The 23286-nt window shown below is 42.7% G+C and overlaps 1 protein-coding gene across 3 annotated transcripts in view; it reads right to left on the bottom strand.

The window, feature by feature from the left end:
• The window catches only part of FAM107B (family with sequence similarity 107 member B), a 247216-nt gene that overhangs the window by 46350 nt on the left and 177580 nt on the right, over window positions 1-23286 (bottom strand). The window contains exon 1 of one of the 3 annotated variants that reach the window (XM_066385127.1): window positions 10565-10640. The exons of the other annotated variants lie outside the window; for them this stretch is intronic. The gene's annotated coding sequence lies outside the window, so the exon portion shown is untranslated. Of the gene's footprint in view, window positions 1-10564; window positions 10641-23286 lie in introns of those variants that run through there. 3 annotated transcript variants of the gene reach the window in all.

Below are 23286 nucleotides of genomic sequence, written 5' to 3' on the forward strand. Positions count from 1 at the left end.
GAAACTCGGATAAGTCAGTGGTTTTGTTAGCACTGAGCGTGACTGAGTTTTGGAGCCCAGTGTGTATTTTTACTTGCCCGCCGGGTGCAAGGTAGGATTGAAGGCTATGGCCCACCAGTTTTTGGCTCCGCTGTTTCTTTGCTGACTGTCCGAATCCAATGCGAACCTGCATGGGCCAGAAGGCTGCTGTGATAGTGGCCCTGGCCGTGGCTCCTGGCTTTACACAAACCTAAAAAGCACTGGTAACAAATTTGTTTGCACAACAGTATTTCTTCCTTGGTGTAAAGCCAGTAGCCACAGCCACCATCACAGCCGCTTGGCCCATGCAGGTTAGCATTTGATTTGGACAGACGGTGTAAAGCCAGGGGCCAGGGGCCAGGGCCACCATCAGAGCAGCCCGGCCCATGCAGGTTCGCATTGGATTCGGGCAGTCGGTAAAGAAACAGCGGAGCCAAAATCTGATGGGTCATAGTCTTTAATTCTAGCTTGCACCCGGCGGGCAAGTAAAAATACACACTGGGCTCCAAAACCCACTCACATACAGTGCTCACAAAGCCACTGACTTATCCGAGTTTCCTAGAATCAAAGGTTTCTAGCTCACCAGCCTTATTCTCCTCAGTTCCCCATCTCCTTCCTTATCCCAGATACAAACTCTACACAAACTGGCATCTCACTCAGCACTCCGCCATCTTGGCTGCTTCTCCTGGCCACATGGCCTCTTTCTGCTCTCTGCTCTGCTCCCTCTGCTCTCTCATGCTAATCCCAGGAACCAAGAGAGCAAGCTCTCGTTCTGCCCCCATTTTATAGTGTAGAAATCCAAACCTTTAATCCAATATACAAAATAGGGAAGTCTTCAATACAAAGACACTTCTCTGAGGCATGATTGGATTGTACCGCCCCACATCAAAACGGGTGGGAAAGGCTTAATCCCAAAACCAAGCACCAGGCTACAAGGATTCTACCTGCCCACAGAGACACACATTAATATCACCTGGGCGACGGCCTCCTCGTGGGCAGCGCTGACTTTAACAAAGTGAGCATAATATATTTTATCTGCCCAACAGACGGTAATGAAACAACGGAGCCAAGAACTGGTGGGCCATCATCTTTATCCTAGTTTGTGGACAAGAAATACACACAGTGGGAAAACACTTCCCTTTCCATTCAGGGCTCCCAAAGCCACTGACTCATCTGAGTTTCCTAGAATCAAAGGTTTCTAGTTCACCAGCCTTATTCACCTCTGTTCCCCATCTCCTTCTCTCTGCACAAACTGGCTTCTCCCTCAGCACTCCGCCAACTTGGCTGCTTCTCCTCTCCTCCACGTGGCCTTACTCTGCTTTCCTTTATAGCAGTGGTCCCCAACCCCCAGGCCGCGGACCAGTACCGGTCCGTGGGCCATTTGGTACCGGTCCACAGAGAAAGAATAAATAACTTACATTATTTCCGTTTTATTTATATTTAAGTCTGAACGATGTTTTATTTTTAAAAAATGACCAGATTTCCTCTGTTACATCCGTCTAAGACTCAAAAATACCACAGTTTTTACAACGGTCGCATAATTTTATTTTGTGCATTTATCCATCCCACCCTGAAGGCCAGTCCGTGAAAATATTTTCTGACATTAAACCGGTCTGTGGCCCAATAAAGGTAGGGGACCACTGCTTTATAGTGTAGAAATCAAAACCTTTAATCCAATATATACACCAGGAAGTCTCTGATACAAAGGCACTTATCTGAGGCATAAGGGGATTCCTCATAAGAGTGCACCACTGCCTATCATGCAACAGTCAAGGGTGAGGAGAAAAGCTTAGTTTTGAAAAGATTTTAGTATTAAAGGGTGGGAAAGGCTTAGACTTAAAACTAAGCCTTAGGCTGTAAGGACACTGCCTGCTTACAGCCTGTCCCCCATATCCAATGCAAACTATAAGCAAGCAAACATATATCATATTTTCAAACTTATTTGACCAACACTTGGATTCTGAACTCTGTCTAATAACTGTGATTCTGGTGAGTGCGGGGAGGACTGGGAAACTGGGGAGTGGAGAGAGAGAGTGGGGCAGGAAGATGCTAACTCCTAGTGTTTGGAGCTGGAGACCACCTGTACTCTTACACTATGTTGCTGAATTTAAAAAGTCAAATCAACACCTTAATAATATGTTCTGCCAAGTATAATAAAAATATGCCCAAAGAGCTTGACTCTTATTAGCTGCCAAGAGCTAAATGTGAAAGGAAGCCCAAAGCAGCAGCTGAAGATGTAGGGGAAAGAAAACCTCTTTTCATTACTGAGTTGACGGGTCCAGCTGAAGAGCAGAAAAATGCTATATAACCCAAAAGGACCTGTTAATTCTGTTTATTTACACATAAACCAATGGCTTAAGTTAACCTCCATTTTCTTTCACTCTACAAACTGTAGTTTTCAACTCTTGCTTGCACATCAGAACTACGTGTGGAACTTTTAAAAAAGCAGTGTCTAGGTCCAGTACAGCAGTGTTTTTCAACGGATGGTCTGCAGACCAGCTGCCAGAAATTGCTTGCAGGTCCATGAGTTAATCATCCTGCTGTATGAAGATTATAGAACCAACGATCTTAATCGAATTCACTTATGCTCGGGGTGACTTCTTACTTAGCAGTACCCAAAATAATTCTATTTTTCACCAGTCCACAAGTGTAAAAAGGTTAAAAACCACTGCAGTAGAGAACCACTAAAAGAAAAGCAACCATGATCAGCCACACCTACTGTAAAGCCAGTGGCCATGGCCACCATCACAGCAGCCTGGCCCATGCAAGTTTGCATTGGATTCGGACAGTCAGTAAAGAAACAATGGAGCCAAAAACTGGTGAGCCATCATCTTTAATCCTAGCTTGCACCTGGCAGGCAAGTAAAAACACACATTGGGCTCCAAAACCCACTCATTCAGTGCTCACAAAGCTACTGACTTTATCCGAGTTTCCTAGAATCAAAGGTTTCTAGCTCATCAGACTTATTCACCTCTGTTCCCCCCATCTCCTTCCTTCTTCCTGCACAAACTCTGCCCAAACTGGCTTCTCACTCAACACTCCGCCATCTTGGCTGCTTCTCCTGGCCTCCTCCACGTGGCCTTTCTCTGCTCTCCTCTCTGCTCCTCTAATGCTAATCCCAGGAACTAAGAGAGCAAGCTCCCGTTCTGCCCTCATTTTATAGTGTAGAAATCAAAACCTTTAATCCAATATACAAAATAGGGAAGTCTCTAATACAAAGTCACCTATCTGAGGCATGATGGGATTGTACCACCCCACATCAAAAAGGGGGGAAAGGCTTAATCCCAAAACCAAGCCCTAGGCTACAAAGATCCTGCTTGCCCATAGCCCGCCCCCAACACACATTAATATCACCTGGGCGACAGCTTCCGTGTGGGCAGCGCCATCTTTAACAAAGTGAGCATAATAAGGTCTACCGGAAAGTTCTGTCCATTTCTATCACAAGTTTCTACATGTAAGCACGTTTATTTGGTGCATGTGTGCCTCTCTATTTTTATCACTTAATGTATACATACTGACGTAGCACATTAACTAAAACAAAGTTGATTCACGTTAGTCTTATGTGTGAAGCGATAGTGTACCCATGGCTACTGATAAAGTTCATTTACGCCACTGTAATTTTTATGAACTTCAACAAGGAAGAAATGCTACAGAAGCATGTCTGTCGCATCCACCATATTCTCCGGACTTAGCACCCTCCAACTATCACTAGTTTTTGTCCTTACAAAATTTTTTGAAGGGCAAAAAATTCAAAAATGAAGAAGATATCAAACAAGCACTGGTTCAATTTTTTGCATCAAAAGATAAAACATTTTTCAAAAATGGGATATACAAATTGCCCTCACGCTGGCAAGAAATCATTAATAATAATGGCAATTATATTATTTAATAAAGTTTATTGATGGTAAGAAAAATTTGTATTTTGTTTCATCTACAACATAAGGTAACCATGGGAAGGCTGGTCAAGACTACAAGAGCCAATCAATCCACACATCTTCTCTCTCTCCACCTCTAAGACCAAGCAGCTGAACCAAACCACCAGTCATCCACCCCTTACTGAGCGCCTCTGTGCCAGCACTGAGCATCAAGCACACATGGCGAATGTAAAGCCAGTATTCACGGCCACCATCAGAGCAGCCTGGCCCATACAGGTTCTCACTGGATTCGGGCAGTCCGTAATAAAACAACGGAGCCAAGAACTGGTGGGCCATCATCTTTAATCCTAGCTTGCACCTGGCGGGCAAGTCAAAACACACACTGGGCTCCAAAACCCACTCATTCAGTACTCACAAAGCTACTGACTTATCCGAGTTTCCTAGAATCAAACATTTCTAGCTCACCAGACTTATTCACCTGTGTTCCCCATCTCCTTCCTTCTCCCTGCACAAACTCTGCACAACCTGACTTCTCACTCAGCACTCCACCATCTTGGCTGCTTCTCCTGGTCTCCTTTACATGGCCTTTCTCTGCTCTCCTCTCTGCTAATCCCAGGAACTGAGAGAGAAGCTCCTGGTCTGCTCTTTTTATAGTGTAGAAATCAAAACCTTTAATCCAATATACAAATAAGGAAGTCTCTGATACAAAGTCACTTATCTGAGGCATGATGGGATTCCTCATGAGAGTGCACTGCCCTACATCAAAAAGGGTGGGAAAGGCTTAGTCCTAAAACCAAGCCCCAGGCTACAAGGATCCTGCCTGCCCACAGCCCACCCCAACACACATTAATATAATCATGCCCATTCCAAACATAAGGGCAACTAATATCACCTGGGAGATGGGCTTCCATGTGGGCAGCGCCATCTTTAACAAAGTGAGCATTAATATATTTTATCTGCCTGTTGGGCAGATAAAATGTATTATGCTTACTTTGTTAAAAATGGTGCTGCCTACGTGAGGCCGTCGCCCAGGTGATATTAGTGTGTGTTGAGAATCCCTGTAGCCTGGGGCTTGGTTTTGGGATTAAGCCTTTCCCACCCTTTTTGATGTGGGGTGGTACAATCCAATCATGCCTCAGAGAAGTGACTTTGTATTAGAGACTTCCCTATTTTGTATATTGGATTAGAGATTGTGAAGCTACAATATAAAACGGGGGCAGAACGAGAGTTTGCCCTCTTGGTTCCTGGGATGATTAGAGGAGAGAGCAGAGCAGAGAGCAGAAAGAGGCCATGTGGCCAGGAGAAGCAGCCAAGATGGCAGAGTGCTGAGTGAGATGCCAGTTTGTGTAGTGTTTGTATCTGGGATAAGGAAGAAGATGGGGAACTGAGGAGAAGAAGGCTGGTGAGCTAGAAACCTTTGATTCTAGGAAACTCGGATAAGTCAGTGGCTTTGTGAGCACTGAATGTGAGTGGGTTTTGGAGCCCAGTGTGTATTTTTACTTGCCCGCCGGGTGCAAGCTAGAATTAAAGACTATGGCCCACCAGTTTGTGGCTCCGTTGTTTCTTTACCGACTGTCCGAATCCAATGTGAACCTGCATGGGCCGGGCTGTTGTGATAGTGGCCCCGGCCCTGGCTTCTGGCTTTACACTGCCCAACAGCGAACAACCCTGGTAGACCTACCCTCAGGAGCTTCTGTTCTAGTGGAAATCATATCAGGGAGATTTAAGTTACATACTTTACTCTTGGAGGAAGAAAAAGGAACTTTTATAGAACCTTTTAAAAGTGTAGGGCAGGGGTCTCCAAACATTTTACACAGGGGGCCAGTTCACTGTCCCTCAGACCATTGGAGGGCCAGACTATAAAAAAAACTATGAACAGGCCCTGGCCGTTGGGCTCAGTGGTAGAGCGTCGGCCTGGCATGCAGAAGTCCCGGGTTCGATTCCCGGACAGGGCACACAGGAGAAGCGCCCATCTGCTTCTCCACCCCTCCCCCTCTCCTTCCTCTCTGTCTCTCTCTTCCCCTCCCACAGCCGAGGCTCCATTGGAGCAAAGATGGCCTGGGCGCTGGGGATGGCTCCTTGGCCTCTGCCCCAGGCACTAAAGTGGCTCTGGTCGCGGCAGAGCGATGCCCTGATGGGCAGAGCGTCGCCCCTGGTGGGCGTGCCGGGTGGATCCCGGTCAGGCGCATGCGGGAGTCTGTCTGACTGTCTCTCCCTGTTTCTAGCTTCAGAAAAATACAAAAAAAAAAAAAAAAAAACCCAAAAAAACCAAACTATGAACAAATCCCTATGCACACTGCACATATCTTATTTTAAAGTAAAAAAAAAAAACAAAACAGGAACAAATACAATATTTAAAATAAAGAACAAGTAAATTTAAATCAACAAACTGACCAGTATTTCAATGGGAACTATGGGCCTGCTTTTGGCTAATGAGATGGTCCATGTCTGGTTCCATTTTTGTCACTGCTAGCCGTAACAAGTGATATGACGTGCTTCTGGAGCGGTGACATGTGCATCCCACGTCACTGGAAGTAGTACTGTACGTGAGTGACACCACATATAGTACTCCTGTGCTCCTCTCACTGACCACCAATAAAGAGGTGCCCCTTCCAGAAGTGTTGCAGGGGCGGATAAATGGCCTCAGGTGGCCCACGGCCGTAGTTTGGGACCCCTGGTGTAGGAATCATCCATCCAACCTTGAACCCTGACTTGGATTGGAGAACTTTAGTTAAAAGCCCTGAGTGAATGTCTCTTGGATGCAAACACCAAGAAACTGTGTGAGTGACCTTTGTGCAGACACAAAGGAATGCATGTGAACAGGTTTTAGAAAATTAGCCCAGAGGTTCTGGATTGCCCTTTCCTTTGTGAATGTTAATTAGCAAAAGAAAAAGAATGTACTGACCCAAATTAGCCCTTTCTCCATGTCAGCAAAACAGCTATCAGTCATTCTTTCCCCTTATCACCTGGCCTCCCTCTCTTGTAATCCCTGTTACCTCTGTTCTGCTTCTGATCAATAAAAGCTAAGGGAGAAGGAGATTCAGGAGATCTTCTTTGCCTCCCTTGGCAGGCCTCCCCCTCTTCCTCTTGACATAAGTTTGTGTCTTGAGTGGGTTTCTTCCATGTGACATTGGTAGTTCGCAGCCGGCTGGAGTACTACATAAAAGTCCCCCCAAGCAATGTCAATGTTATTGAACTTACGTCCTTTTAGTCATTAGGGCAGTGTGGTATTGTCTTAGAGGAACTGGTAAGAGCCTTCCTAAGTGTGAAGAAAATTACACTAGTTTAAATTTTAAAATCTGAACATCTTCCTTCCCTGGTTGAAAATTATAGTTCTTTTAATTTTCACGCAATCTCCAGGCTTATAAATAAATCCACAACCCCTGCCAACTAAATATCATTTCAACTGGCAGGCTAGACACTACCCAACATACGGCCCTACTCAACAGCTCGATCAGTCAGTATTTGCTCAATGCCCCTTATGTGCCCCATACCCTTAGAGTGTTCCCAAATCAAAACCTGCTCCCATCAGCATTCTGGATTTCATTACCTTTTCGTTCATTTTTTACCCTTGGAACAAAATCACATTATCACGGGATATAAAAAATATATAAAAGTCCCTCTTAAAGAATGTTTAGCCTTTCTGTAAAAACCAAACCAAGATAGATAACATCTTACAGTAATATCATCTCATATTATATACTGATTTAGAACTAAATTGCATGACTATTGGGGACAATGGGTTGGTAAGTATATGAGAGCTTCACTGAAGCAAGCCGAGAAGGAAGGACTTGGCCAGGAGTTAGCAATGACCAAGCAGGACATTTTAAGGCACACAAAGGGCACACAGAAGGGAGGAACATGAAGACACCAGCCTGGCTGAATCAATGAAAACTCACCCTATAAATGGCAAGATATGAGGTTGAACTAGTAGGAGAAGCAGTTAACGCATGGCTCTGAAACCAGATGTGATGTATCTGTAACAGTCAGGGAGGGAGTGGTGTGGCAGGTCCCAGGGAAGGAGTAAGGCATGATGGAAACTGTTTAGTCATGTGGAGAAATTACTGCCATCAACTCTGTCAGAGCCCCTGATAAAATGTCTGACATCCCAGTTATTTTCAACAAGAACTTCATCAAACCACTTCCTTCCTAATATCAAAAATAACATCAAAGAATGCCAAAGGCCCAATATTTACAAATTTACCCACCTCCCTGGGATTTTCATGCCCTCATTTTCCCCTCCTATAGAGCATTACTGTTATGGGTGACACTGACCAGACAGGAGCCATCCAACTAGAATTTTGTTCTCTAAACATCACACTATCAGGCATGGTTTTTGGCAAGTCTGAGTCAAGCCTAAAATTCAGCAACGCCTTTGATGCACTGTCTTTCTAAAGTGTTCTGTGTGAATGCAATCTTGTGTATAGTACACAAGACAATCTGAGTTCATTCTGCCATTAATTCATCACAGGATCTAGGGATTCTGTCTCCTAAGTGCAGTGCCAAGCACTATCCTAAATAAAGTGGAATTAGCAATTAGCAGCAAAGGAAACAAAGCTCCTGCCCTCGTAAAGACTATATTATGAGAATTAGGCAGACAGTAAGAAAGCAAACAGAAGTATAATATCAGCTACTGATAAAACACTGTAGGAAAAGTACAGGTAGAGAAACAGAATAAGCAGGCTGTGCAATTCAATATATTCAGGGAAGGCTTCACTCTGGAGAGAGCAGACACCTGAATAGTATTTGAGCAAAGATCTAATGAAGGGAGGGAGCAAGCATTATACTATGTGGGAAAAAGTTTCATTCCAGACAGAGCCACCAGCAAATGCTGAGGCCATGGCCAGAGGCAAGGAGGCCTCCTGGCTGTAGTACAGGGAGCCAATAGGAGGCAAAATGGAAGCAGTGGTCAGGAACCAGCTTATGGCAAGGATTTCAGATTTTATTCTCAATACCACAGGAAGGTAAGGGTAAAACACCCCTGCGGTTTATGGTATGGTAAAACAATAATAATGCCCATCATTCCTTACTTAGACTCTGCAAATCCTTCCTGCCTGTTCACTAAAAGGTACTGCTCACTTTGAAGTGTAAATTGTGATGGGAAACTACTTAATTGCCTATTCTTGTACTGTTTTACATGAAAAGGTCATTCTATCCTCTGCTTAAAGTAATTGAGAATATTTTACTTGGAGGCATCCCTAATGGTTAAAGTCATCATTAAATTTGGAAATATTCTAATTTTTTCTTTCTCTCACTCTTTTTTTTTTTTTTTTTTTTTTTTTTGTATTTTTCTGAGGTTGGAAACGGGGAGGCAGTCAGACAGACTCCCGCATGCGCCCGACCAGGATCCACCTGGCATGCCCACCAGGGGGCGATGCTCTGCCCATCTGGGGCGTCGCTCTGCCACAATCAGAGCCATTCTAGCGCCTGAAGCAGAGGCCACAGAGGCCACAGAGCCATCCCCAGCGCCCGGGCCAACTTTGCTCCATAGGAGCCTTGGCTGCGGGAGGGGAAGAGAGAGATAAAGAGGAAGGAGAGGGGGAGGGGTGGAGAAGCAGATGGGCGCTTCTCCTGTGTGCCCTGGCCGGGAATCGAATCCGGGACTCCCGCACGCCAGGCCGATGCTCTACCACTGAGCCAACCGGCTAGGGCCTGAAATATTCTAATTTAATTTTTCCTTAAATAAGTGAGGAGGCAGAAAAAGAGACTCCGCATGCGCCCTGACCAGGATCCACCCAGCAAGTTCCCTATAGGACAATGCTCTTTGCCCATCTGAAGCTGTTGCTCTGTTGCTCAGCAACCAAACTATTTTGGCACCTGAGGTGAGGTCATGGACCCATCCTCAGTGCTCAGGGCCATTTTGCTCCAGTTGAGCCATGGCTGCAGGAGGGGGAGAGAAGGGAGACGGGAGGCATGGAGAAGTAGTTGGTTGCTTCTCCTTTGTGCCCTGACTGAGAATCGAACCTGAGACATCCAAACGCCAGGCCAACACTCTACCGCTGATCCAACCAGCCAGCGCCTCCAATATTAATTTTCATCAGATTTTCTAGGTTGAACATTTTGGAGGCTTGGAGATGTACTCCAGATATACATACACATATAAGTCTTGAATAAAGTTTCTCTAATAAATTAATTCCTAAATAAAATAAAACATTTCTGACTTTAAAACAGCCACAGAAGAGGTACATTACTCTATTAAATAAACAAAAACATTAAGTAGAAAAAAGAATCTTTGTTACCACTTAAATCTAGGGTTTTACTTATAAAAAGTGACACATGAGGGAAGCAGTTTAATAGACATCCGTATTTCTGAATTTTTAAAACAAGAAACTTATATTTCCCTGGTTTAATAAGCAATATACCTAGTGGTTTCTTATTTTTATTATTGAAACTACTCTTTGTATTTAGTTACTTCTTGGATCTGTCATTGTCTTTTAGTAAACAGTATTGGGAGGGACTGAAACACTGCCTATCACTAACTTATTAACAAAAGCCTCAGAACTGTAGTTCAGCTGGAAATATCCAAGTGATAATGTTCTCATCTTTACGATGGTAAGTAGAGGATGTGAAACTGCTACTTTCCTGCTTTGTGGATATTTTGTAACTTGTATAGACATGTTAATAATCACTTAATTATATCATAAGGAACATTAAACAAAAAAAATACCAACAATGGATGAAGTCCTCCGTTTTTCAGGACACAGACCATCAGCAGATTTGGATTCCTGTCAGATTTGGATCCTGTCTACAAAGGACAAAAGCCTTAATGTGACAACACTCTAGTACAATACTGCATCAGCAACATAACTGTGAGCAAACATCCTTTCTAAATCCAGGGGTAAAAGCAGAGGACTAATCCCTGGATGTGAGCTGCCCTTTTCATTTCTCTGATCAGAGCCACTTCAACTTCTAGTCATTAATTATAAAGAGAAACACACCACAGGCAAAATTACTCAGAGGTTAAGTGCATGCTAACTTCCATGATACATACTTCTCCACATTGAGAGTAGCTCTATTATCACTGTAGGATAAGAAGATCCTTTTGCCATTTACTTAGATAAGAATTAGGTACTGCTTGCCTGAGAGGTAACACAAAGGAAGATACACAAATTATGTCTCTGCTGGCCCTGGCCGTTTTGCTCAATGGATAGAGCATCAGCCTGGCACGCAGACATCCTGGGTTCAATCCCTGGTCAGGGCACACATGAGAAGTGATCACTGCTTGTTTCTCTTCCCTTCCCCTCTCACAGCCAGTGGCTCCAGTGATTCCAGCGTTGGCCGTGGGCGCTTAGGATAGCTAGGTTGACTGGTTGACTCGAGCATGGAACCCAGACAGTGGTTGCTGGGTGGATCTGGTCGGGGTGCATGCAGAAGTCTATCTCCCCTCTTCTCACTTAAAAAAAAAATTATGTTTCTGCTATAAAGTAAAACAATTAATGCTTTTCTTCAGAAAGTCTTGAATAAAGTTTCTCTAATAAATCAATTAATTCCTATTAAAATTAAAAAGTTCTGACTTTAAAACAGCCACAGAAAGGGCACGTTACTTACTCTATTAAATAAACAAAAGCTTTAGGTGAAAAAATAAATCTTCGTTACCACTTAAACCCTGAGGTTTTACTTATAAAAAGTGACAAATGAGTGAGGAAAACAGTTTAATAGTCATCTTATTTCTGAATTTTTAAAAAAGAAACTTATTTTTCCCTGGTTTTATAAGCAATAAATTTGGAAAACAGAAAAGTATAAACAAAATAAAATATTATCCATGAATGCATCACTAAACATATTCAAACTTTAATATATTTTCCTTTCAGTTAATACACACATCTCACTTTTTTTTTTTTTTTAGCAAAACTAGGATCATACTGAGTAGACAAATTTATTACACTTGTAAGCATTTCATCTGTAGAAAATACATTTTTTTTTTTTGGAGAGAAAGAGAGAAAGGGGGTGGGGGAGAGAGAGAAGCATTAATTCCTTCCACATGACACAGTTATGCACCCACTGTGCACAGTTATGCACCCACTGACTGCTCCTCATTCATGCCCTGACTGGGGCTGGAAACGGCCATCTTGGGGTCAAGTCCAAGCAACGTGGGATCGAACCGGAGATCTCAAGATCCGTGACACCTCAGTACTTGGGGTGACATTCTATCCACTGCACCACTGTTCAGGGCAGAAAATACTTTTTAAATATGGTTGTATAATATGCCATTATATAGCTGTATTATAATTGACATCTATCCCTCTTCTGTCCTATTCAAAATGCAAAATAAATTAATGAATTTTAATGTATCAGAGTAGGAAAAGATCGTTTTTATAGTTTCAGAATCCACATTGTACCTAACCTTTAAGAAACCTACCAGTTGTCAGGTTTTGGTTTGTCATCAAAGAAAAATATCCATAACTATTTGCAAAGGTTATTTCAATGCTCCTGCCTTTCCCAACTCCATGTCGGTGTGAGATTGGATTTTCTTCATACACTTCAACCAAAACAACATATTGCCAGACCATGCACAAACAGATAGGAGAACACTTATTTTTTATTAAAGCTGATTATGAAACAGATTTGTAAAATTACAAAACAGTGCCACTCTTCTCACTGAATTTTTTACGATTTAGAAAATAGTTATTTTTCACTTAAAAAAATCACTAAAAAGACTTGTACAAATGCAAAACAATATCATTTATCTCCACTATTTTTTGTTTCAGAAAAACTTTTTATTTTTTTTCTTTTATTTGTTTGAGAGAGGCAGGGAGAGAGACAGGAACTGTTCCCATATGTGCCCTGACCAGGGAATCGAACCAGCTACCTCTGTGCTCCAGGACGATGCTCCAACCACCCGAGTTATATGGCCATGGCTTACTTTTTTTTACTTTAGAGACAGACAGAGGAAGGGAGACAGAGAGGAGGGGAAAGGGAAGCATTCATTTGTTGTTCCACTCAGTCATGCATTCACTGGCTACTTCCCATTAGTGCCCTGACTGGGATTGAACCTGCAACCTTGTCCGGGAAGATGCTTGTAACTGACTGAGCCAACTGGCCAGGGCCAGGAAAAGTTACTTCTCATTACAAATAATCTTTTTGTTAATAGTCAATGTGTTTATTGTTACTTTTGTTAATTTCAAGTGAATTTAAACTTCTCAGTTTTAATCAATAGAAAATATCAATAGATATAACAGAAAAAGTTCTTTGGGCATCAACTACTTTTTAAACAATGTAAAGGCATCCTGAAGGAAAAAAAGTTTGAGAATCACTATGTTATAGAACAAAAGATCTCTTTAACAAATAAATAGACCTATGTATTAATTTTTTCCTTGTCACTGGCATCTGCTTAAAATGAGACTGCTCTAAAATCTTCCACAGATTAGCAGTGTCTTTGTGAAGTGGAATCCTTCCCATTCTAGCCCCCAAACTCTTAATATATTTCAGCATTCTATTACCAATCACTTTTTAAAGCAGCTATTGCAAGGTAAACAGAACCCCAGAAAATCAGAGGCATGGATCTTTAACCACAGCTCTCTACTTGTTTGCGTGTGTGTGTGTGTGTGTGTGTGTGTGTGTGTGTGTGTGTGAGAGAGAGAGAGAGAGAGAGAGAGAGAGAGACCGACCAGGAGGTGGCACAGTGGATAGAGCATCAACCTGGGATGCTAAGGACCCAGGTTCGGAACCCTAAGGTTGCCAGCTTGAACGCAGGCTCACCTAGCCTGAGCAAAGGCTCACCGGCTTGAGCCTGTGATCATAGACATGATCCCATGCTCGCTGGCTTGAGCCCAAAGGTCTCTGGCTTAAAGCCGGAGATTGCTGGCTTAAGCCCAAGGTCATTGGCCTGAGCAACGGGGTCACTGGTTTGGCTGGAGTCCCCTGATCAAGGCATGTATGAGAAAGCAATCAATGAACAACTAAAGTGCTACAACTATGAGTTGATGCTTGTCATTTTTCTCCCAAATTACATATGGATAAGAGCAGAATGATTCAGATGATGGTAACTGATACACACTTATCTTCACAGTCATCATTTGTTTTTACTTCCTCCTACCAAAATTACACAAGCAAGTCTGTGAACTCTGCAGACCAAATGGCACATGCTCCATTCCAACTACCAGTGTCCACAACTCAATGGAAATAAGAAAACACCCATTTAGTTCCTGGTTATTTACTAGTCAACAACAATGCAAGGAAAGAGCCAAGACACTAATGACACACAGATATTCCTAACGGTGGTTGGCAAACTCATTAGTCAGCAGAGCCAAATATCAACAGTACAACGACTGAAATTTCTTTTGAGAGCCAAATTTTTTAAACTTACACTATATAGGTAGGTACATCGTTATTAACTTAATTAAGGTACTCCTAAGCTAGCCTTTGCGCCCGCACTCAAGGGGCCAAAGAGCCTCATGTGACTCGCAAGCCACGGTTTGCCAACCACTGTCCTAGTATCACAAGAACCAAAATTCTACTATGTTATTGTCCTGTTCTTCTATACCATGCAGTTTCTACAAAAGAACCAAACAATCACACTTTTAAAAAAGGCTGAAAATAAAAAAAAACACCTTTCATTGAAATATATACATACTTATTGAGTATGCCAGCAGGTGGCTGGCACACTTCTCGACACTAGGATAAAGCAGTTACAAAAGGAAGTCCCTGCTCTCATGATGCTCGTATTCAAATAGGGGAAGCAGACTGTCGGTAAAATAAGTTTGTAAAATATGATTTTTATGCTTGCTCGCTTATAGTTTGCATTGGGGGCTGGGTAGGGCCAGGTATATGTGGTCTGTGAGATTACAAATTACCTTCCTGCTTGGAAAGGGCTACTGTTTTGCTAATATTTGCTGGAGGAGAGGTTTTCGTGCCAGAAAGTTTTGAAAAGAGGAGAAGGAGAAGAGGCAGAGAGAAGCCATGTTTGTAGAGTGAGAGAGCAGAGAGAATGCAGAGCGCTGAAGAAGAAGCCATGTTGGCAGGGAAAGAGAAGACATACAGATGGGGAACCAGAGGTGAGGGGCTTTATGAGCTCCACTGAGACTAGTGAGGCCTTTGATTTTAGGAGGAACCAGAGAAGATTTTCCTGGTTGTGGAATCGGAGGGAAGGTTTTTCCCTGTGTTTGCTCATCAGCAGGTGCGAGACTTTAACAAAGGAATGGCCCACCATTTTTTGGCTCCACTGTTTCTTTACCATCTGTCTGAATTCAATGAGAACCTGCGTGTGCATGGCCATGACAGCCGCGACTGCTGGCCAAACACAGACAGTAACAAAGGAGTAGCAAAAAAGTGTGCTGGGTTTTAATAAAAGCAGCTCAGGAAACCCTCAGAACAGGCTGCAGAGATCCAGAAAGATCACCCAGATGAAATACAGTCCCAGAAGAGACCTCTTCATGGACATGTGGCAACTCACACTTTAGGTATAAGTTTGAGATCAATCAGAAGGAGGAAAAAGGAGCTTAAGAACAAGAATACATACACGTGAAAATGCAAACTCACTTGGGGAGAGAAAGAAGCACCTTCCAGAATGGAAAAGACACTGAGGAGGAACAAGTCTGATGAATCAGAGAAAATTAAGAGATCAGTTTTAGACATGCTGCATTTCAAGTATCCAAAAACATGCAAGTGAATATATAAAGGAAGTGCTGAAACAAGTGCTTGAGCTTGAGAGTCAGACATGGGCTAGATACACAGATTTGGGAACCAAAAATCCACAGGCAACTTGAAGCTATGGAAACTGCTGCTGTTCCTCAATAGGGTGATCAAGGTGCTCCCTAATATCCCCAAATATAAAAGGGTAGTAAATAATAGGAGCCTGCAAAGAAGACAGAAAGAGAAGGAAATGCAAGAGAATATGGTCTCAGAAGCTGAGAGTATGAGAATGTCTCAGAAAGGAAGCTGTTCTCAGCAATGGTAAACTCGGTCAACAAAACTGCTGAGTGATCAAGTGAGGGGACAGGAAGCACCTCTGGACTCAACAACAGGGAGGATGGCCTCCCTGCGGGGCTGGCTTCACAGGCAGGCACGGGACTTTCCCAGTTCCCACACTTGGATGGGCACTGCACGTGGTTTAATGCTTTGCTGTTGTTGCCATGTTGAAATTCTTAATTATTTTTGCATGAGGAACCCCACATTTTCATTTTGCACTGGCTCTGCATGTCATATAGCCAGTTCTGACCCTAGGTTTCAGTAAAGTGGTGGAGATTTAAAAATAAAAAATTAGAATATAATGGTTGAGGATTAAAAAAATAGAATGTAGTAATTCAAGGAGTAAATGAGGAATAAGCCAATCAAGATGTGGTAAAGAGGCTTTCTGGTAGCCCCCAGAATCCTCATCTGTTCACCTCCCAGTGTAATTCCCAACCCCCACATGTAGCCAGGACCTATCAGTCACTTCTAACCAACAGAATATGGTAAAGGTGATCAGCTATCACTCCTGTGACCTTGCTCAAGTCTCTCTCTCTCTCCCTCGACATCTGTGTAAGCTACCACAAAGTAAATGAAATCCCACATGGCATGGAAGTACAAGTGACTTCCAGGAATTAAGGACGACCTAAGTACCACAAATACATTCTGCCAACAACCTGAGTGAGCTTAGAAGTAGGTATTTCCCCATTTGAGCCTCTGATGAGACCACAGTCCTGGTACTGCAGCCTGGGGAGACCCTTAAGCACAGAACCGAGATAAGTTGGGCCAGGATTCCTAACCCACAAAACCTGTGAGATAATAAATGTGTCATCTTAAGCCACTAAGTTTAAGATAATGTGTTAGCAATATATAATTAGTACAAGCCAGAAAGCAGAATAATCCTCTCCAGAAGTTTAAATGGAAGGAGAAAGGAAGTGGTAGCCAAAAGAGGAGGGCACCAGGAAAGGCTGGATTTCACAGGGTTTGGTTTTTGTTTTATGACAAGTGAGACAGAGAATGGTAAATCCTTATGAGAAAGAAACACTAGGATGGAGGTTTAAATAGAATGTGAAAAGATGACTGTAGAGAAACTGATTATTAAAAAGTGAGGAGGTACTTCCTGCACTATAAACAAGAAAAATGAGCAAAGGATCGAGGAGCGAGCAGATGTGCAAAGGGAAAATGGGAAGACGAGAGAACGGCCTTCACATGACTGCCTTACCAGTCAGGGAAAGGTAATCTGGTGAGGGCGAGGCACAAGTGGGAGGGATGGGCTGACCAAGAAATGAGAGATTTAAGAAGTGTGGAGGGAAAAAAAAGGGTAGAGAAGGCTGAAAAGAGTCTTGCAGATCAAGAATGCTGATGAGAAAAGCATTTAATTTCCAGGCAGTGAAGAGGCCCTGATAAAGTTGGAGACCAGGACATCTGTGGGACTTTCTCTGGCAGAACCTGGCAGCCCAGGAACAGATGTGGGGACAGCGGGCTCCCTGATCCTCCAGTGTTGGGGTGTGCCAAGACAGTATATGGAAGGGACTTTGGTGTATTGAGAAGTGCATGGTGGAAATGCTGGCCGTGGAACTGGAACAGTAGAGATGAGCCATGCCTGACATGCAGGGTGACAGCAGGGACAAGGGACTTGAAACGGACCTGGAAGAGCAAACATCTGATGCTACTTGGGATAGTTTGTCAGATGAACTAGAGGCATAAAAGGTTCTAGTCAGCAGGTGGGATCTCTTAATTTCAGATCAGAATTCCTAATTTTTACAAGATCTAGAACAGTGACTCTGTAGGGTGACCCTGATTTCAGCACTTAAAGTCCCATGTCCCGGGAAATACCCTAGACCTGGGCAAACTGGGATGGTTTTAATATTGAAAGTCCTTCATCAAAGAAAGCCCCACCTCCCAGTCCCAGGCAAACTGAGACTGCTGGTCATCCATTTTTGGCTACCATTTAACAAATATAGACACCTGGAGCAGAAGATCACCATCAGATGACCAGTAAGTGACAGCACTGAGGAGAAGACAGAATATGATTGAAATGAGCAACCAGTCTACGGCCATACCACCCTGAATGCGCCCGATCTCGTCTGATCTCAGAAGTTAAGCAGGGTGGGGCCTGGTTAGTACTTGGATGGGAAATGAGCAACCAATGGGTAAGGAGAAAAAGAGTAAAAATCTGAATATGGCCATGAGGAGCAGGGGCCCCATCCCATATATGGGAGAAGGGTCATTCTCCACTCACCAGAGCCTGAGACAGCAGCAAACTCAGACAGCCAGGATTCAGTCAGGATCAGGAGGTGAAGACTTTGGAGGAAGAAACTGGCTGATCATGGAGTAGAGTCAGAGCACACAGTAGAAAAGTCTGAAAGTCTAGGGTGAGGAGGATGCACAGAGCAGTCCTAGTAGGAAAGTCCCCGGAGTTCCAGGACTAGAGGACCCAACAGAAATAGCTGAGGGGAGAATGGGAACAGGTGGAAGGTATACCACATGCGGTTTGTAGGATGTATGGCTGGTGACATACTAAATGGCAACTCCAAGGAAGCTGCTGTCCCATGATGACTGCGGGACATAAGCACCGGCGTAATTTAACACACTAAGATAGCTATTTGGTGTAAAGATATATATTTATCCTGAAAAAGAGAAGGAATTTTTCGAGCTTCAAAACAGGCTCCTTTGGTCCTTGTCTAAAAGTCTTTTCATCTTGGGACTCAATTCTCTGTTTCACAAATCATCATCTTCGTTCTGATATGCAAACCTTCACCCAACCCTAAGATTCTCCTTAAATCTCTCACATTTCACTAACACACTGTGTCTGTTAACTTAGTCCAGAAAATCCTCATGAATTTGCTGATATAGCTGTTGATAACTGATACAGGAATAAGAGTACAGAAATGTATTTCTTGAAATAAAATGCTGAAGTTATCACATCATCACGGAAGAAGGGACGGGTTCCTGTGTATCTTGTGAACTGTATGTTGTGGTATGTGTGTGCATGTTTGTGCGTGCACGTACCACCTGAAGATTTAAGTCCTATGGAAGCTAGAAAAACGCAGCAGTACAACATACTGTTTCAGCAAAAACTTTTTAGCATTATTTAGAAAATATATATATACAAAAAACCTCCCTTGACTCAAAAACAACTCAAGTACTTCTGTTCAGTCTAACATTGTTCTCTAATTTTGGAGAAGACAGAGTTAAGCCAGGCCTGAGAGTGCAGGGCCCTAACCAAACAAAAACAGATAGTAAGCTCATGGGTCACCAGGAGACATGATGATTACTAGACACAGACCTGGAAGGGAACTCGAAAGCCCTGTGCCTCCTCTCTCACACAGCCCACAAGTTCTCTCCCCCTTTAGCCCATCAAGTCTAGGCTGGGCTTCATGAAGGAGACTTGGACGCTGTTCCTCACCAGTGTGCTACTGTGATTTCCCCAGGAACCCAGGGGAGTAACAGAGTCCAACACTCTCCAGCCTTGGCCCAGTACACAACCTTGCATGCTGGGCCAGCCAAGGGCTCATCAAAAACCAGAGTATAGAAAGTGAAGCAATGCCTGACCTGTGCTGGCACAGTGGACAGAACGTTGACCTGGCATGCTGAGGTCGCTGGTTTGAAACCCCAGGCTTGCCCGGTCTAGGAACATATGAGAAGCAATCAATGAACAACTAAAGTGAAGCAACTATGAGTTGACAGTTCTCATTCCCTCTCTCCTTCTCTCTCTTCCCCCCCCCTAAAATCAATAAATAAAATCTTTAAGAAAAATTTAAAGAAAAAAAAAGTTGAAGCAAAATCCCTACCTACCAAGTCTGTTTTTCACAAATGCCTTTACCAATAAATAAATATTTCTAAATAATTTTCATTAGCTACAAAAAGAATTATTTTATGAATTAAAGCTTTCAAAAATTAAGCCTTTAAGATGGCGTTGATCACTGTATACAAAGTAGATGAGAACCTTATGTTAATAAGGGTAGCCCATGTTTTTTCTTAAATGAAGACACTACAAATAGACCTAGTTTTTTTTAAAAAAGTGTGTGTGTGTGTAATCTGCTTGTCTAGATAAACATTACACTGTCACCAAATATTTGTGCACATCTACTTCAGGCACAAATATAGTGAAGTACTATGTAGCAAGACAAACCAAAGCCACTGTGAAAATCATTATTACACCACAAGGAAGAAGAACATCTAAATACCTATTCTCATTAGACAGGAATTAATAAAGATTCAACATACTGTTTCCATGGTGGACACCCAAGAAATCATCTTTCCTAATCCCAATCAAGGAATCAGAAGCAAATTAAAGTGAGGGCACATTAGAGTGTTCTGTTGTTATGGTATATTAGTGTTACTTTATATCCACAACTACTAGGAAGAAGATGAAGGCAATGAGCAAAACAATTTCAACTCAAGTAGTACTATTTTGTGAAAGTGAGTAACCTCAAAATACATATAAATCCTATAATTTTCATTGGATTGTCACACTTCACCAGAAGTGAATCTTAAAAAAAAAAAAGTACAATTTAATCACCAAAATTTCAGACTTTGAATGAAACAAGGATAAAAAATGGAGATAAACTTAATAATAGGTAAGCAAAGTCTCATGACAGAGACGGTTAGATATTTGAATAAATTTTAGGGGGAAAAACAGTTGATGACTAAAGATAGTCTACTGCAAAGTTCTTTCCCTAGCAAAGACATGATAACCGAAACAACAACACGACATGATTTTTTAGTTTTGTATAAGTCTGTTTTCAAAGCCACAACTTCAAGTTCAAACATTTGAAGAACTAATTATTCAGTGACTAATGGGCAGATTTCAAGGTTCATTCTGATCTCAGATACACATTTTCTTGTTTATAATTTAATTATGAATATTCAAATTTTGAAAAATCATCCTGTAATAAGATAAAGTTAGCTGACAAAATCACCTCACACTTGTCATCTATTCAAGGCATAAGCAACAGAAGAGAATGAACACTAATGTCTTTGGCTATTTTCAGGCTCCTTGTTCAAGGTAACAGATAAAAAGGTCACAGTAAGAAGGCATCTATCTCTCAACAATCATAGTTCCTTCAGGTGGTGAAGAAAAGCATCCAAGACAAGAATTTACCACATTACTCCCCTCCCCCATGCTGAAGCTCTGTTCTGGGGGGAAAAAAAACCCCACAAAAAACAAACAAGTTCAAGTTCAAAAGGAGACACCATAGCGACATCATAAGGCATAGAAACAAGAGCAAACAATGAAAAACAACAAACTGTTCCAACTCTAGTACCAGTTACAGACCTTCCAGGCAATCTGTAACTTCATAAGGCACAGAAACAAGAACAGTGAAACACAACAAACTATTATAACTCTAGTACCAGTTACAGACCTTCCAGACCAATGGAATGTGCTATCCCCAACAGGACAGTACAATGTAGTTATGCAGTAAACATCAGTTACTCTGCTTGAAAGCAAATACCTTCTATACAAGTTAACTGAAATCTACTAATGAAAGTACACATTTCCCTTCTGAATCAGCTCCCACAGTAAGTTGCGTGAAAATACATATTTAAACAAGTCAAATGCACCAGGAACTCCCCAGGCCTGCATATGCATTGTCCCAGCTCAACATTCACACACCTTATCCAGGCTCCAGTCACCTTTCCAACTACTTAAAAATACCCCAACCCAACCAGATGAGGTTGAGTTTTAATATTCACTCCAATGCCACTGCAAATACCTATAGCATACAGGCTTTCAGGCAACTAAAACTTGCATTCCTAAGGTTCATAGTTCATGACATTACAGTCCATTCATGTGGAACTCTAGTCCCAATTCTGTCCAACTACCGGTGTGGCTCTGGGCTAAATGGTCCACCTCTCTAAACCAAGGGTGTTTCCTTCAAGTTATAGATTGTTGTTACTAAGTTAGCAGGAAATATGAAATCTAAAGTGAGGCAAGAGTGTGAAATTACAACTGTAGAGATATATACAAGACACAGATTTAGTCAGGTAACTTCAATTCTGATCCTTCTTTCTCACTACATCCCTCTCACAACACAGGTAAGATTGTGTAGCTCTCAACATGAAAAATGTCGTAAGACTTGGTAGGAACTTGAGTGCAACTCTACTCTGCCTGTAAAAAGGTGTTAAAACAAAATAGGGTTTTAGTACAACACACATATACACGTTTCACAAAAAACAGTACTGATCTCGAATATGGGCACATTTTCTATTGCATTCTATGTTTTAAAATGTTAGTTATAATGCACAGTATAAAAAACAGAGTTAGATCTACTACTGACAGATGAATAAACAAGAGGTGGTATAGATACAATGGGGTATCATTCAGCCTTAAGGAGGAATGAAATTCTGGCACATGCTACAACATGGATGAACCATGAAGACCTTATACCAAGTGAAATACGCAAGTCACAAAAAGATAAATACTGCATGATTCCACTGATATGACATACCTAGAGTAGGCAAATTCATCAGGACAGAAAGTAATATGGTGGTTCCTAGGGGGAGAAGGCGGGAAACATGGAGTTAGTGTTTATGGGTGTAGTGCTTCAGTTTGGGAAAATGAAAAAGTTCCAGAGAAGGATGGTGGTGAAGGGTGCACAACAATGTGAATGTACTTAAAGCCACTGAATGGATAAGATGGTAAGCCACAATAAAATAAATAAACATTAAAAAAAAACCCACTGAATTACAAAGCAGTCAACAACTGGGAAATTCCCTTAAAAAATAGAGACTGTGGCCCTGGCCGGTTGGCTCAGTGGTAGAGCGTCAGCCTGGTGGGCGGAGGTCCCAGGTTCGATTCCCGGCCAGGGCACAGAGGAGAGGCACCCATCTGCTTCCCCACCCCTCCCCCTCTCCTTCCTCTCTGTCTCTCTCTTCCCCTCCCGCAGCCGAGGCTCCATTGGAGCAAAAGATGGCCCGGGCGCTGGGTATGGCTCCTTGGCCTCTGCCCCAGGCACTAGAGTGGCTCTGGTCGCGACAGAGCGATGCCCCGGATGGGCAGAGCATCGCCCCCTGGTGGGCGTGCTGGGTGGATCCCGGTCGGGCGCATGCGGGAGTCTGTCTGACTGCCTCCCCGTTTCCAGCTTCAGAAAAATAAAATAAATAAATAAATAAATACTGTGATGTTAGTGAAAACAGCATAATTGGGAAGGAATATTTATAGTAGTATTATGTAGCATTACTGTGAGTTAACAGAAAAAATATATATTAGTCTCTGAGCCTGGTTTCTGGCACAGAGCTCCTAAAACCCTTATAATCTCTGGTAAGGGCACTAGGAGCATCTTTTGTTCTAAAGAGGCAACTCTGGGTGGGTACCTAGATGGGTACTGGTTACCAGATTGACCAAGCCATGGTTAGAAGACTGATCAGCCCTGCCTCCCACCCACTCTCCAGAGAGGGGAGAGGGGCTTAACCAAACATGCTTAAGTGAGAAAGTCTCCACAAAAATCCCCAAAGTACAGGGTTCAGAGAGCTTCTGGGTTGGTGAACACATACATCCACA

This window comes from Saccopteryx leptura, chromosome 5 (genome assembly GCF_036850995.1).
Source record: "Saccopteryx leptura isolate mSacLep1 chromosome 5, mSacLep1_pri_phased_curated, whole genome shotgun sequence".
NCBI lineage: Eukaryota > Metazoa > Chordata > Mammalia > Chiroptera > Emballonuridae > Saccopteryx > Saccopteryx leptura.